The sequence below is a fragment of the Diadema antillarum genome, unplaced genomic scaffold (genome assembly GCF_040938485.1).
Source record: "Diadema antillarum isolate AM-2024a unplaced genomic scaffold, OU_Dant_1.0 seq00000069_RagTag, whole genome shotgun sequence".
Lineage (NCBI taxonomy): Eukaryota > Metazoa > Echinodermata > Echinoidea > Diadematoida > Diadematidae > Diadema > Diadema antillarum.
In genome coordinates, this window is record NW_027271168.1 from 1787194 (window position 1) to 1792810 (window position 5617).

At 38.4% G+C, this 5617-nt stretch overlaps 1 long non-coding RNA gene across 1 annotated transcript; it reads right to left on the reverse strand.

The window, feature by feature from the left end:
* Positions 1 to 1171: 1171 nt before the first annotated feature.
* LOC139725941 (uncharacterized) lies at positions 1172 to 3923 on the reverse strand. The gene is made up of 3 exons (XR_011710575.1): positions 3670 to 3923; positions 2107 to 2245; positions 1172 to 1411 (listed from the first exon to the last, which is right to left on the reverse strand). It is a non-coding gene; the product is annotated as an uncharacterized lncRNA (long non-coding RNA).
* Positions 3924 to 5617: the final 1694 nt, after the last annotated feature.

Here is a 5617-nt window from a genome sequence, read left to right on the forward strand (position 1 = left end):
GTGTTCCAGTGGTGTTGGAATTAAACGGATGATATAAGTTTAGTTTTGGTTGAGATGGGGATTCAGGTTTCAACTTTTTGCGAGATAATTAGTAACCACTTTTACGAAACATTAAAGAGCATACAATCATTCTAAGGAGAATTAAAAGTTTATTTGATGAAAATCGGTTTTGAAATGGCTGATATCCAAAAACAAAGTAAAACAAGGTGGTCCCAGTAAAAGATGGGTCCAGGCTTTTATTAGAATCTCTTTGTTCTTTGATATCTCAGCCATTTCAAAACTGGATTTCATCAACTAAACTTTTAATTCCTCTTAGAAATGTTTGCTCTTTAACATTTCATAAAAGTGTTTTTATCTCGTAAAAAGTTAAGACCTAAATTCCATCTCAACCACATCCATACCATGTCCTTAATATAATGCGAAGCATTCCTCTGATTTAAATAGAACATCCTTTTAATAGAAGATATGCCGGGAGGATGAAAACATCACACACTAAAAAAGGAAAATTATTTTAACAATAATAAAAGATTAGAAGAAAAGGAATGGCGACTTCACATAAAATACGTCGAGGAAAAAAAAATGAGTATCAATTACATCATTATGAAATAATAGTTTTAAGACTAGTTTCCATAAAGATAAGTCACGTCAAATATCATAGTCTAAAATTAATTTAGTAGCCTACTCAGTTCATTTCAGTTCAGTTTTATTTCTACAGTCCATCGTCTATACCATATAACAAACTTGAACAAAATGTCAGCACAATAGTATAAATCTATGCATCCCTAAACATCATATACATTACAATAGTAGGAAAACGTCAAAAAAAAAAAAGATGTACAATGTAAAGTAATATAATTTTGAAGGTACTCTACCAGAACACTTCGAATAAAGTTTTGAGAAAATAATCGGAAATGCAAGGGACCATTATCATAAGCAGAACTTGAATAGAAAGATGGCCCAAGTAATGTTGCAACATATAAGATGAACTGTCATAAACACGGTATAAATCTTGCCACTGAGTGAGTGGATAGCAAGCAAACAGCAATATTTAAAATGGAAGTCTGCAAGATATAATAGATGTTTATATCATTATCAGGGAGAGTGTACATAAAATCATTACAAGGTATAGAATTTATCTTTAATTACAATAGTAAAATTAACGACTTCTGACTGTTGTGTTTCATTCTTTCTCTGACTACTTCTGCTTTTAAATCATGCTGTTCATTTCGCTTCAAGTCTCTTCCAGTGACGTATTAGGCAATAACTCTATTTCGGAAACTGTGGATGAATGATTTCACAACTAGGTTATACACAAAATATGCCAATTATGATTCTTCAATCGGAGGAAAAATTATTGCCATAAGGTACGTCGAAAACATTCCCTCGTGTTGACCTTCGCTGTGTTGCGTGCCTGCAGAAAGAATATCCAAAATGATATTTATAATAGTTGCCAAAGAAATCAAAGCATATTATTAGAGGAAATCATTCCCAAAGAAAGAGTGGAGCAAGGAAGGCAGAGGATAACGCTTATGAGAAATCATAATGAATCAGAAAAGGAAGGACATAGTGTATTCATCAGTTTTTTCTGCATGCAAGAAGATTCAATTCAATATTTCAACGATGGAATAATATATTTGTAGCAACATTTGAAGCTCGGCGTGTTAATCAGTGCCTTTACCAAATTTACGTAAAACACAGCATGTCAAACCAGCAAGTGTATTTTTTGCGATAAAAATTTTATATTCTCATTTCTTTTGATAAACGATGTCATCTTGGAGTATGAGGATTTCTTACCAAGTACGTGTACACTGAGATGGTACTGTAATGTTGATAATGGGAATAATGATAAAGATTGTAATGAAGACTATGATAATGATGATGATCGACGCTTATAAAGTGCGTAACACATTAGAAAAGAAGAAAACAAATGAAAGACTAAGATTTAATATACGAACTTACAATAGTACCGAGTTTCGTGTTTTCATAATGTGGTTACATGGTAACAAGTAGTAATTGAAAATGCTAAAGCATGCCACTTCTTTAATTGCTTACTCTGTCAAAGCTTGAATACTGTATATGCTACGCCATGTGAATTACTATACTCACCTCAATCAGTAGACAATCTTTCTCTTCATGAGGACAGTGAGACAGGTGATGATGGAGAGGATGAAAATGACGATGAGAAGAACGTACGTGGTCGACGATTTCTGAAGGAACCCTTGAAAAGGGCTAGCTATGGGACCCCCTGTCAATAAAGCACCATTGATTAATGATATGGACAACGGTAGCGCTTGATCATTCCTGAATTATTTTACCTTCATTTCAATAGTGGTGTGTGTTTGAAAACTCGTTTTTGTTTTTTGTTTGTTCATATTTTTATTTGTTTATTTATTCAGAACAAATTACCACCAATTAAACGCTGTCTAGGAATAATTCGTTACGACGAGCGTAAAAATACATTTTTGCTGAAATATATTTTTTGTCCTTTATGTCTTTTCCTGTCTCAATAAAGATACTATACATTCAGCCAAAACGTTGCAGGTTAAAAAAAAAAAAAAATATGCAGAGAAACACAAAAAAATACATGCTATTGCGCTGTTCAGACTAATTACGTTGTTCCAAATTAATGGTAACCTCGAACACACACTGGACTGAAATTGCTTGGCTCAACACTTGACGACAATGGATAAAAAGATGCACATTAGGTGTTTGTAGCGGTCAATCAAAGCTCTAGAGCGCCCTCTCGTGTTTCTGTAATCTCTGCTTATCGTCTTCTTTTTCCTGACTTTGTGGAGTGACTAGAAGATTTCTTGTTGTATTTCAGAAGGAATCTTAGCCTATCTTAAATGTTAAGATCGACTTAAAATCATGACATGCTGCGTGTGTCTTCAGTGGTGTTCTAGCTTCTTTAATATGTAAATGATAACATTGAAGACTTTGTTCATGCAGCCATTGATATGCAAATAAAATGTTTGATAAAGAAATTTTTAAGTAAATTTTGATAACAATATGAAATGGATAATGAAAGGACGATGAACCATTTACAGGGAAACCAGTGGTATAATAACATGGTTTTAACTTTTAAGATTGACTTAGATTCTAAGTGAAATACCCCTGATCCCTAGCATTCACACAACTTTGAAAGTAGTGAGATAGTGCTAGAAACGATAGAGAAGGTTAACATGTGGTACTTTCCTTCACTAACCTCTTGATTTGGTGAAGGGAAGACCTTTTGGCTCATATACACACTGTACGCTTTGCTTCAAGAATGGTAACACACCTAGTCAGTGCAAACGCATATTGATATTTGTTGATTTTTATGATGCCCTATTCATCATCACTACTGTGTCCAAAAGAATATCTACATATACTGTGCCATGATTATATTTTATATCTTTTTTCTTCTTCTTTTTTTTTCTTCAGGTTACTTGGATCTGCCTACACATAAAAGAATATAAGAATTAAATATATATATATATATATATATATATATATATATATATATATCTTCCAAACAAAAATCCTGCCGATATCATCATCTGCCATACATTGTTAGAGTAGTACTATGGTTACCAAAACACATAGGACTGCACTTCCTCTGAACTTAGCAAAACTTGCACATTTCCATACGATGTCTTTGTAATCGTTTTTGTAATTTCTTTAACCTACCAGGAGGAATTTTTGTTCGGCAATGTTTCATCCATGACAACGTATCTCCAACTCCGTTGGTGGCAGAACACGTGACATTGATGCAGCCATCGGGGAGTGGAGACAGGATCGCTGAGGCACAGCTGGAGGAGGACAAGGTGTCGTCATCAGCTGTAATGTTGTATGTGTGGAGATGTGGGTAAGGTTGGTCAGAGATGTTAACATGACAGGTGATGATTAGAGTTACCAGGTTCCATTCACCTCTGATTTCAGTCGTCTCGATCATAAGGATGTTGGCAACAGGTTGTTCGGGGCCGGGTTCTATAATGAGAGCGAATAGTGACAAAATGGGTGAATGCAACAGGAATACCCTGAAGGTTCCTTTTCATAAGGACACTGAAAGAGACATGAAACGTGAGTACAGGGTCTGTCTCAATGGAAGAGACTTCGCCGAGACTGCAGCGACTAATCAGTCCCCGCGACTCGCGCCAATCTACAGACCATGTAATGAGATCATGACAAGAAGGCGACTTCAGGAAGCGTCTGAGACGTCTCTAAACAAAATGCCAACTTCATAGCCTGGACGTTATGGAGACGTCACAGTGACGTAACCGCAACCTCTCCGGTTGGCGGGCCTAGGCAAGGTCCCGGAGACGTCTCGGAGACCTAGTGGACAAAATTAGTCTCAGCGACTACGCCGCGACTAATGAGAGACGCATAGACATCTCCGAGACCAGCTGGAGACTGGAAAAGTTTGAGTGCCGTCGTTTCACACTGCTCTCGGTGAAACTTTCCCTAGACGGGTTTTCTGCTCGCAACGTGGGTGATCTTATGTACATGAGTTTGTTGTGCATCTGCGACTTGGTTTTTTCGATCCCATGTTCAGCAAGTTTTCGGAGGAGGGACTCGTACGCGGCAGCGTCAGCCGACGTCCCGCTCAGTTCTTCGTTCACTGCTGCCTTGTATACGTAATTGAAGTAACAGTCTCTCTTCGTCTTTGGTCCACGCTCCAGCCATTTGCAAAATTCCCTCAAATTTCAACAGCACAAAACGTCAACGGATTTCTCCTGCACACTGTAAACCCAGCACTTGACGAGAAAAGCACACAATACGAAAAAATCAAGCAAGAGGCGCACTGATCAGACTTTACTGGAAGAGTTAAGAGCTAGACACTAGAGGAAGATGAAGAAGGAGGAAGCATCAAATCGATCAAATACATATGTACACTGTAAACCTATATCAGCTTTGTATACAGTACACGGCATGCTAATTACTAGTAAACAATACAATGCACAGCACGATGCAAAACAATGCCGTCGCACTGTGAACGCCACATTGCACACGAAACGACATACTACTAGTAGTACATGTACTATGTAGTGTCGTGTGTATGTTTACAAACACGAATTACTAGTACCCTTTACGTGTGGATTTTGGAGGTCGAGTGCGCGCTAGCTAGCTGAAAACGTGTGCAGGACCAGAAACAAAACATGACCTTTGACATAATCTGCATATTTTCCCCGGTGTTTCACCGAGACAACCTTTCACGCTGGGCGCTCTCGGTGAACCACTGGGTGATCTCCCGTTGAACTATCGGTGTTCACCCAGGACGCTTCTCGGGTAGAAATTGCCCAAAATTTCATCGGTGTTTCACCTAGGCTTCCCCTAGGTTTCAACCGAGTGACCTTTCACACTGCGGGGTTCCCCGGGTGCCCCCAGGTGCCCCCGGGGAAGATTTTCTTCAGCGGGAAAGGGGTACTGACTCTTGGGCATGATGGGTGTCTAGTTTGTGACCTGCAACCGTAAAAATTTACCTGACTGTGAGGGACAGTAGGTCTTGGTCGCTTCAGTCTCTCCGTATTCATTTATACCAGTACACACGACATCGATGCATGTGGTCGGTTGAGGGTCAATCGTCACCGTAGGAGAAGCTGAATCGGAAATGATGCTATCGTCGACTGCAATGAGG